General features: G+C 37.1%; 1 pseudogene; it reads right to left on the bottom strand.

The window, feature by feature from the left end:
- Positions 1-1,780: 1,780 nt before the first annotated feature.
- On the bottom strand, positions 1,781-11,930 carry LOC131773958 (uncharacterized; annotated as a pseudogene).
- Positions 11,931-11,940: the final 10 nt, after the last annotated feature.

Below are 11,940 nucleotides of genomic sequence, written 5' to 3'. Positions count from 1 at the left end.
AACTTGACGACAAATTTTTGGAATTTAGCCCTGGCAGAATCCGAAAAAGAAAAAGGTACTTTTAACTTTTTATTTCAATGAAAGAACGGTTGCACATCTAAAAGATAAAAATTAACTTTTAAAGTGTCTAATATCGGACTTAGTCAATAACATATCCGATGCTTGAGGTATAACTTCAAATTTCAAATGCTGGTTTAAAAACTGTCTTCAAAGAACTAATTTTATGATTGAATGGCGAGCAAGTCTAAAGACAATTTTCAGGCAGAAGCTAGTAGCTATTTCGGAAGCTACATGAAGCAGCATGTAAACGAATTGCAGTCACTACACTAATTTCACTCTATTCTTAAACAATTCACCAACGATATAATCGATCTTGGTCAGGTTTAAATAAAATTTCCTTTCCCGGGAGTTGGTTCTGGAGAAAAATAACAAAACAAATGTTGCAGGTACAATAGAACACAAAAACCCCGTAAGTTCAAACCCTTTTAGCGAAGCTTACAAACGTTATCGATGATTTTTGTACCTCCGAAGATTGCAAAAACTTGAAATTGAACGGAATCTGAACTAAAACTAGACGTGCAAGGTATAAAATGTGCATAGTGAAGCGTATTTAAGTACGTAAGAGTCCTTTGTGGCCTTAGCGCTCGGTAGTTTATGCGTGAAACGAAAACAAAGAAAAAAAAGGGAATTACCGACTAAAATGTGCTAAGTGCATACCGCTGTAACATGCCGACCCCAAAAAGCGCACGTAAGTAAGAGGACAAGCATTTCCTCATGCAAGTGATTAAACTGTTCCTTAGTGTCAGTCAACTCTCGCACAAGATTTTGAATTGCATTTCACTCTTTGCTATCAGAGATCGTTTCAAGAGACGTAACTTGCGAACTTTACGTCGCAAACAACCACTAGCAGTCTTGACTTCAACAAGACGAATAATTCCGTTGCGATTAGGATAAATTTTTTGAGCGATTCCTTTGGACCAATGTCTACGAGGACTGAAGCACGCAATCGCTCACTGCAAGGTTCGATCGTCGTCTAAGCTATTTCTGTATGCTAACAGCGCATACCGTAGTAACATTTGCAAAACTTTCACGGCATGCAGTAGGTGCAACCTGGTTGGTCCATGTTCTCGCTTAACTCTTTCTTAAAACTTTGTTTACAATCCATGTTATCCTGTTCGGGTTGATTCCCGGAGCTCAGTGGTCTCTTCTGGCACACGAACAACAGTAGAAATTAATTAGGTCCCCTAAAAAGATTGTAAATCGTCAGGCCTAGAGGCAAATAATCAGATTGTTTCACAGGGAAAGGAACTACTAGATCTCCTCGAGGTTGTTTTTTACGGTGGTATTTTATTTTGCGTAGGGTTAGATAACGCCCTAACCCTAATCCATTAACTCCTAATCCACTACGTTTATTTGTAGATGGGGAAAACTTTTCAGGTTTATATTTGTGTTCATTACGCTTTGTTAGTCATGTACAGCCTAGATAAGGCCAAATGAGTGTCGATAAAGCATGTTCAACAAGGTTGGGAAACATGCCTATTCTTTCCAGCAATCTACCATAAGAGAGCGGACACGTGACAGGACACGTGACCGCAATTGATTAAGAGCACCGGTACCTAATTATTGATGTAACATCGTTGATCTAACAGACGAAATGAAGCATGATATCAGTGCATGATATCAGTGCATGATTTACCAGAATCTGTTTTTACCGAATTGTAGTATGGGTTTCTTCATTTTCCGCTTCCTCCAGGTTTAACTGTAAACACACACATCCGACTAAGAATTGAAAACTGAATTTTAATTGTGTAAGAGCTGCTATAATCATAAAAAGACTGTTCATCGTTCTCCAATAGTCATCTACGAACAAAACCATTCAAGACACAACGCGTTATCTACCTCTATTTAACATTTAGAAATATCTACCGCACCTGCTGACGTCATATCCTCCTCTGGCCTAAGATAATACATCATACTATGGCAGTAAGGAATATCGTAATTCCTCTTGCTCACAAGATATGACGTCTCTCTAAATAATAACTTGCAGTTAAATATTTAAATAGTAACAGTAATCATCACAATACATGTATATGGCCGCTCCTGTGATTGGAGCAAGGGGGGCGTCAGCACTTGACGATGAACTTCGTTTCTTGTTATATTATTTTATGATGCATAATCAAACTCAACGCCTTCAGCTCTAAACAATAACATTTCTTCTCCCATGTTATATCTACTTTATTTAATTCTCACGATGCTTGATCAACCCAATACCATTCTGACAGGTTGAAAAGTGGTCACCGCTAAACATATGTCAGTTGTCAAATGGCTACAAGTTGACATCTTAACGTAACACAAGGAAATAACAGATCGCTCGTGCAGTGTCTCTGAATACCGAAATCACTTTGGCTTGTGTAAGTAGCGTAAAGAAAGATATGTCAAAATTCTGAATATAAAAATAAAACAGAGAAGTACAGCAATGTTTTCTCCCACAGATCTTGTCACATTCAGCCTCTCTAAAATGTCCGTTCCTTCGATGACGGTTCCATTGTTGTGGCATTTACCGTAAGAAGACTCAGTCGCCGAGCAACTGGAGGAACAAAAGTGATGCATTTTGAGTGATCTTTTTTACATTATATTCTGTTTTGACATTAACTTTTGTAGTAAAGAGAATTCTACCAACAACAATATTGTGCTGAAACTGTAGGAAGACAATAATCTTTATTTGCCGTACTATGCATATCCCTTTTGGCTTTCCTGTTATTTTTTTATTTATTTTTTTTTTTTGGTGAAGTTATGAACTGTTGCTACTACAATGCTTTGGTAACTTTCATGAAGGTAAGGACTGACGTGCTACCAGTTTCATATCTAAAGGAAACAGTGAAAGAGAATTCCAAACAACATGTCAAGGAACATACAGCATAAGATTAATGTTGAATTGAATGTCCCGGATATTGCATACCTCAGAATTAAGCTCACCTGAATGATGGAGAATTAGCAAATTCAATGATAAGGGAAGCCTCATAAGAATACTTCACGAAAGCAGTGTACTGAAACCAAGATAGCCATGAGGGTATGTTTTTCTGGTAGAATCCGCCCAACAACATACAGGTCAGACCATATACAGCACACACCACTATTGACTTCTTGAAGTTCATTACTGTGGCGCCGATACACAAACTTATGGACTGGACAACGAAAGATAAGGCTTTTTTACAAGCGTGAAGACACCCTATACTCTATCAAACAATCTGCTAATAAAGAAATAAACCGGTAAACACTTCTCTGGAATTCCTGTTTTTGTTTTGATTTGTTTTTTGCGTGTGTGTGTGTACTTTAGAGGAGATGAAGAATAGTAGTTTGTGTGCCGAGAGTTTTTTTTTTTTTCCCCTACGTAAAACGACTCTCTTTCCTTCAAGTCATGCAAAAAATTTTCTACCATTATATTTGAAAAAAACAGAACAAAACAAAACGCAAAAGAAAAAGAAACCGAGAGGTTAATTGATTAAGTAAAAAGCCCACGTTTTTGGTCGTCTGCATACAGAGCAAGAAAACCTTGGTAGGACATATTTGGAGCCGTACTGCAAACTTCCTGCCAAGCACAGGTAATGAACAAGGAAGCAAAGTGTCTTTCATGGTTAAACTTGTCTTGCATGGCTTTTCAGTTAATTTCAAAGTTTTCCCACCAAACATTTTTCTCGGTGGTGCAGAGCGTCAGTCCACCAAAGACGAGATTGTCCGCCCAGTTTAGCATTTTTCTTCTCCCAAAAGATGTTTATCAGAAGACTTTGAAATCATATGCCAAACATCTGTATATATTAAACTTGGTTATACCTGTCCTGTTATGGCTGTTAACAAAAGCACGAAAAGGCCACCGAGGAAGGACTCGCTTCTGTTTAAACCCGTCATCCAATAGACTGCCGTATAGAACAGAGTCGGCTGACATAAGACCAGCGGTAATTCACTGAACAACTTGGCTAAATAGTATGCAGAGAGTCTGTAGTAGCCAGCAGCACGTTCTTTATTTACTACAGTCCTTTCACTTGGAACTACATAACCAACAGAAAGATAATTAGATCTAGAGTTGAACACTTCTTGAGTGTTATTTGTAAAAATAAGACAATAACGTTACATGGACTAATGTATTACATGTTCTACTTAGATGTCACTCAGGGTACATGTAATTCAAAAAGGTTATTTGCAAGAGTCAAGATTTTGTATTCAGCTGTAGTCGCTTCATACTATAAATGAGCAGAGAAAACAAGAAACAGCTTACAAGCCGTAAGTTTAAATCCCCCGTTTTTCCTATGGCAAATTTTCATTGCACGGCTGCTTGGGCAAATCTCGATCTCCTGATATAAACAATCGAGCCCACTGTTTTGACTCTCTTACATTCTGTATGCCAATAATTTTCATTTGTGTACCATTGGCTGTATTCATAGTTGTATTGTTCAAACTGTACTAGAAATTACAGATCTTGAAAAAACAGAACAAAGAAATCTAACTGCCTTAAACCCTTCCTTGTATGATTTTGTTTACATTCACGACCCTCTCTTAAGCTAACAAAGTAGCGCAGAGATACTGAGGAACTCTTTTGGTACATGTAGCAATTCTTGGGTGTGCAGTCCTATGTCTTATGTCTAATGTCAAAGTTTGGTGCATGTAACTTCGGAAAAGTGTACCAAAGAACAAAAAAACACTTGGAAAAAAAACAACTTGGGAAAAAACATTTTAATGTTTATCAAATAAACATGCAATCTCAACTCACATGATAACAGAGCTTGGAAGAGTGGATTAAACATCCAATAAATCACTACGAAAAACAGCTGTAAAGTAAAAACAAACATGGCAATTTTCTTTCACTGCAAAAAAAAAGTAATAGGGCGCAATGCAGCCAAACAATTGATGACAAAAAAATTGAATCAAGTCAGTTAGGAAATCGCCAAAGGTTGAGGCCTCGCGCTCTGCACAAATTTTCTTTACTTCACGTCAGGTGTGTGACATGACTTATCGTCTACTCTCCACCAAAGAAACAAAACAACCCACTTCCTCTTCTCGTGAACCTGGCCGAAATAAGAAGCCGTATCTTTTTTAAAACTAAAATTAATAATTGGTTCCAAATGAGAAAAAGTATATGTTAATGTGCCATACGTATGGAAAAATTCGTTTTCTTTCTTAACTTTTGTGGTACAGTGAATGAACTGGGACTATAGGTAAAACTCTCCGACAACGCGATTTGAGAAAGATGGACTAAATTAGGCCTAAAGAATGGTTAAGGTCTAACATCTCTGTTCCCCCTCCCACACCACCCAGGCCATACTCAACCAATTTATCCAAAATGGTCAATTTCAGAGGGATTAGGGTGATTCATCGTGAACAGTGGTCTTTATTCGAAACTAACAGTGACAAGCGTAACATAACCTACCAGTGAATATCTGTCTTCAATGCTCTTCTCTTTGTAAGGAAGCTGGAACCAGATCAAGCCCGAAACGAGGGCAAGAAGCAAGTTCTGGAACAAATGATGCACGAGTACATTGTAAAAAGACCAATTTTTTTCCACAGAACGGACGAAATACTAACTTAGGAAACTTCATAATCTCAATCTTTTCAATCATTTAACAATATAAAGGTAACTGGAAATGAACGTTAAGGTGACAAAGGAATGGTCAGACAAGGTTTTTACGACTAAATAAAACGAAATAAAAAACCAGCAAGTTAGCGAGTGTCCTGTGTTAGGTCGCTGTGGTGACACAATCATAATGAGTACGGCAAATGGAAAGTAAACACCATTTACATAACCTTACTACCTATCAAAGTATGCTTACAACAGCCACATCTGACAAGTGTACTATTTTCTACAGTTCTTGAGTTCAAGTAAATGTTTTGGTTCATCACTGGAAATGTTACACATGGACACCAACATCACCGAAATGTTACAATGACTGTTACACATGGACACCAACATCGTACTGTTATTTCAGGTTCGACCTTTATTCAAACTATACCTAAAATAGTGCTTACCTGTGATAACTCTAACTTAGACAAAATATCTGGTTTGGACTGCTTAAACGTTCTAAGTAGGAGAACTGTGAACTGTGTTCAGAAACTTGTGGGCCATGATGTGGAAATATCTGAGAACAGGGCAGAATGATCTTCATCGTCATCATGAACATCTATTTTAGAATAATCACGTGATGTACTACGCTTGTAAGATACAACAGCCACATTGACATCTGCTACTGGTACCAGGACTTCTGAGTGGACTTGTGGAAGATGATCTGAAGATTTAGTGAATGAGTCTCTCACGCTCCTCCAAAGGGTCTTAGATGCAGATGGTTTGGGATTTGAAGCCAAGAGGTTTGAACTCTCACTCATCTCATCATTTCCAAATGGTATAAGCCCATTGCCTGTCTTACTTTCTTTTTCTTTGTGCAGCATCTCCTCAGACGAGAATTCACCTCCATTCTCCTGCCTTAGGGTATCTTTCTGTTCATTCAGACTGTCAGCAACTGACAGCTCATCAATGGACTCACCACTTCTGTCAGCTGCAGGACTTGTTTTATTTTCTTTTTCAGGGACTTCAGAGTTCTCATCTACCTCATGTACATCTGAAGTACAATGAACAGACACATCATCCTTGTTCTGTAACTCTTCAGTAGCTTTTTGCTGCCCATTTTTAGGGCTCGTTTCACTCGCCATATCCTGTGATTTGTACTTGTCATCCTTCTCTGGAGTAGGACTTGAGGTATCAGTTCTTCCTGGTCTATGGTCGTAGGAAATTGCTGAATATTTCTGACGTCTTTTCTGTCTAAAATAAGAGATAAAATGTGTTTTTCTCTCAAGATGTAAGCACCAGGTAACTCTTTCCATCACCACATATGTAAATATTTTAACTACACAATGATGAAAACAATGGGAAAGAAATGTTACAGCTGTTGTCTACTTTTCTGCAATTACATAATTTCACCAACCTTTCAGCCCAGCCTTGGACAATCCTTTCTTGAACTTCCTCTCCTTCAGTAACCTTTTCCATTGAACAAATAACACAGATTGCAGCTCAGGAATTGTATGGCATAGATACGTAATTTATTGATAGCACAGCCATGCAGTTGACAAAGTATAGGTTGACCAAGCATAGGTATAAGATGACTGTGCAGTCAATGGCTGCCATCTTATCCGTGTGTTTCATGCATGAAAAGCCACCATGAAGTCATCTTGACTAAACAACTAGCTAAAGCTAATCTAAGATTTTGCAAATGAAAAGGAGGTAGCCCTTAAAGAGCTGAACTTATCTGCTCAGGCAGCCAAACAAAATGTAGGATTTTCTTCACATCATACAACGTTCAAAGTACCTGCTTGTGGAGCCAGCCATATTGTGTCAATCATACATTTACAGTATGGTGTACAAGTATGTCTACACTTTAGTTGATATCAACCAAAATTAATAAGCATGTAAAGTATTGCTTACATATAAAATCAGCTGGATTAAAATGAGCATCACAAACCAAGCCAACACTTTCAAAGAAATCAAGAACTCTACTGGCCTTTCCATAATATGCTACCTGTCATGAAAAGGATATTATACAATGAAATATCACAATACCACGTCAAGGTAAATATGCAAGACTTCATCACTAAATAAAGGTATCTACCCCCTCTTTGCTTAATGCAGTTTGCATATCTTCTAGACCCACAGTGTTTTGTTGATTGTGTGGTACAAATGGTCCTGGAAAGAACTCTTGGTGTGCCAGTGAATCTAATCAACATTTAAGATATTAAACTACTCAATAAAACAGCGAAGGTATGCAGACTTCAACACAATGTTCATAATTCACATAGTACTTGCATACATGTATACCAAGTTCACATATATTTTTTCCTAATTTTAATAATGATGTGTAAGAGTGAATACTGCCACTAATTTGTAAGCTTTATCTCAACATCAATACCACATCATTATGAGTGCATCCAGATCATGCTTACATGACTAGAGTTCAGGGGGGTCATTCAGTTAGTTTATCTTCCAATGCCTCCTCACTGTATTAGGGAAATAGGACACAGAATAAGTGTTATTTTACCCTTTAAGACTTAAGCTTAAGATCTGGCATATATTATTACAGTATGCTACTGAGTCATTGTTAGTATCTGTGAACTTTATAAGGGAAATTTGGAAAGTCATCACTCTAATGATGTACCTTTTCAGCTAAATTTTAAAAAAAAGCAATTAAATATATAATTCCAGCTTGGGAATTTGAAACAACAGACTTAAATTGAAAAAAAAATATTTTAACTTGAATGAATAGTAGCATTCACCGTACCTTCGATAAAGTATGCAGGTTAAAATTCAATCACACTAACCAAAAGAAGGAAGATATGTTGCTAGTACGTACACATTAAAACAACTAACAAAGAATATACACTTACATCCAGGTAAATCAAGGAAGGATTTGTTATTAACTCCGAACCAATGTTCACCCTTTTTTTCTCCCCTGTAAATGAGGAAAATTCAAGGTACTTCCTTTTAGAAATCATTTAAAAATATTTATTAAGTAGTATTAACCAACATTAAGGTACACACAGGGCATGAGTCCAGCATCTATTACATATGGCCACATTCACAATATACCAGGATAAACTATAAATAGAGGTTTAACATTCATAGCAGATTTACTAATAGAAAGGAGAAAAGGGCACTGGATTTACAAATTAACCCACAATCAACATCTCAATGGTAACAGTAAGGTATTTGTATTTAAATTCATGTCTAGCAACAAGATAAGGACCCAAGGTTAGCCATGTTTGCTCCATGAGTGACCACCCACAATAAGATGAACATGCTAAGAGTTGTGTGTATGGATATAAAAACAGGTGTAAAAAGGCAATAATTCGCATCACATAATGTTTATTACTATGTAATAAAACATTTTTAAATACCTCCTGATAACCCTCTTTCAGTGCAATTCTGCAAAGGCGAAATCTATGGTCATACAGATACCTTTTATAACTTTTCAGACAAGGCATCTGGCAAACTGCAGAGAACAAGAAACATAATATGATAATGATTATATATCAGATTTGAACTTTTGAATTAGAAACACTTATATAAATGACTGTTCAGCAAAGACGATTCTGGCTCATAATTCCAGAAAACTAGGAAGATGAAAACAACCACAGTCAAACCTCAATTATCTGGATTTTTCAATTATCTGGACTCACTCTTCTGGGCCCATATTTCAACAAACAATTTTATTCACTCTCTCCTGGACCATTTCCTTTTTGTTCATTGCATTATCTGAAGCAAAAGAAAGAAAAAAATTTGATTTAACAACCTTTAGCTAAGAAAACAGCTGAACTACAACATTCACATTACTCATCTTTGTTTTAGGTTCTGGTAAAACAACATTTCTACAACAACATTTCATTATCTGAAGCAAAGGAGAGAAAAAAATTGATCTAACAACTTTTAGCTAACAAAATAGCTGAACCTACAACATTCACATCATTCATCTTTGTTTTAGGCTTTGGTAAAACAACATTGCTAAATATTCTTGCTGGAAGAATGTTTCCAGAAAGTGGTGAAATCCTTCTCAATGGTACACAGTTGAACAAGAAACTGAAGAAGGCTATTTGTTATGTCCTGCAAGAAGACATTTTCTTTGCCAATCTTACTCTTCGGGAAACTCTTACTGTAAGCATCTCAGTTTTTGTCTCAGTTTTAACCATACATTTGTACAAATTTATTGTTTAGTTAATTAGAGTACCTTTGTACATGAGTGGGAATTCACATCTTTACTTTTTTGTTCAACTTGACCATGCTGCAAGTACATTTACTCTAATTACCAGTACATTTGAATCTTGATTATCCTGATTGATAATTTATTATTCAATGGTTTTTAACGGAAAATTCTCAGATGAATGTGCATCATTGCAAAAAATTTGTCAAATTAACTACAACAACTCTTTAAGGCAACAACGGTAAGTACTAAACGTGGAACCACCTAAAACCACCTAAAACCACCTACAACCACCTACAACCACATACAACCATCTACAACCACTTCAAAAATTTCAACAACCACCTACAACCACCTCAAAACCATCTACAGCCACTCGCAAACTATCTAAAACCATCTAAAACAAGGCAAGAATGTCTTAAATAAGGCAAAATGACAAAATGTTATGTACATGAAATATGAGAATAGAATGAAACCTCCACCTCCTGCTGAAATCTTACTCTCCCTGGTCTCATGTATAATCAACCATCTCATGAAATGAAATGCAAGAGCCAGTTTGGTAAAAGGCTAAATAATAAGCACGTCAAAATACTTTGTGATAACTCACCCATTAATGCTATGGGTGGAACAAAATCTCCAAGTTGCAATCAAGTGGCATATGACATACGGGATTGGTGTGTAAATAACAACACTTGGTTAACAGCAACTCACATAGCTGGAGTAGAAAACACTGAGGCTGACGAAGAGTCCTGATTATTTAGTGACCACACTGAATGGGCCTTAAAAAGGGAGATCTTTCCACAAATAACCACCCACTGGGGCATCCCAGAGATTTATCTATTTGTCAGTTGACTTAATACACAGCTCCCCAGGTTTGTCTCTTGGAAGTGTGACCCAGCCTCTTGTTTTGTGGATGCATTTACTATTAGGTGGGATTCCTTGTATATTTATGCTTTTCCACCTTTTTGTCAAATTAACAGATGTTTAAAAAAAAATTTGGAGGAACAAGTACCTCAGGGAATCATGATCTTACCACTTTGGTCCACTCAAGTTTGATGGCCACAACTTCTGAGAATGATAATTGCAATTCCATTTGTGTTGCCAAAGCACCAGGACCTACTTTCACTGTCACATTCTCCCCAAAAGTTTCACCCCTTAAGAAAGAAGTTGACTATGCTGGCATTTCTCCTATCTGGAGGATCAGGGGATTTCACAAGCAGCTACAAAGCTCATCATGGTTACATGGCAAAATGGAACAAAGAAAAAATACAGTACCTACATAAAAAAATGGCAAAACTTTTGTACTCAGAGGCAAATCAATCATATTCAACCACCTGTAGTACCTGTGCTTGACTTTCTCACAGCACTATATCAACAAGGCCTTACATACAATGCCGTCAACACTGCCAGAAATACTTGTCTAGCTATGTTACTTCAGAGGATGGGACATGCGTAGGAAAACACCCACCGGTGTCCAGGCTGATGATAGGCGTTTTTCAGGAAAAACCTCCAAGACCAAAGTATACAGAAATTTGGGATGTGTCTATTGTCCTGGTGTATCTCCAGTCTCTATCCCCTGTGAATACATTGTTATTGAAGGAACTGGCACTGAAACTTGTCGTGTTAATTTTTTTTAGTTTGCGGCAAAAGAGGTCAGACTGTACATTTGTTGAATATTGACCGCATGGTTTTTTCAAATAATTGCTACACCTTCCAGCTTGAGGGACATCTGAAGCAAAGCAGACCAGGAGTTAACAGCCTACTTGTTAAACTTAAAGCTTTTGAAGATAAAACTCTGTGTGTTGTATCTACATTAAAAGAGTACTTAACAAGAACACAAAACTTAAGAGGCTCAGAATGTTCACTAGCTATCAAAGACCTTTCAGAAAAGTTAGTAGAGATACTGTAAGCCAGTGGGTAAAAACTGTTCTCACTGACTCTGGAATTTAAATCACACAGCACACAGGCTGCCAATACATCTGCAGCTAACAAGAGAACATGTTTGCTGATAGGATACTCAGCACTGTGAAGTAACACACTTGTAAAATAAAAGTTTTGCTATGAAAATGCTTAATGTTTGTGTTACTTCAAAATCTCATGTGATCTTACAGCATGATAACGAGGTAGACTGGCAAAATTAAACAAGACTTACCTGTAAGTTGAAGTTTGATTGAGATTCTACCGAGTTATAAAGTGCTGGGAGATTACA

The sequence above is a fragment of the Pocillopora verrucosa genome, chromosome 9 (assembly GCF_036669915.1).
Source record: "Pocillopora verrucosa isolate sample1 chromosome 9, ASM3666991v2, whole genome shotgun sequence".
NCBI lineage: Eukaryota > Metazoa > Cnidaria > Anthozoa > Scleractinia > Pocilloporidae > Pocillopora > Pocillopora verrucosa.
This window is presented reverse-complemented; position numbering and strand designations above follow the sequence as displayed.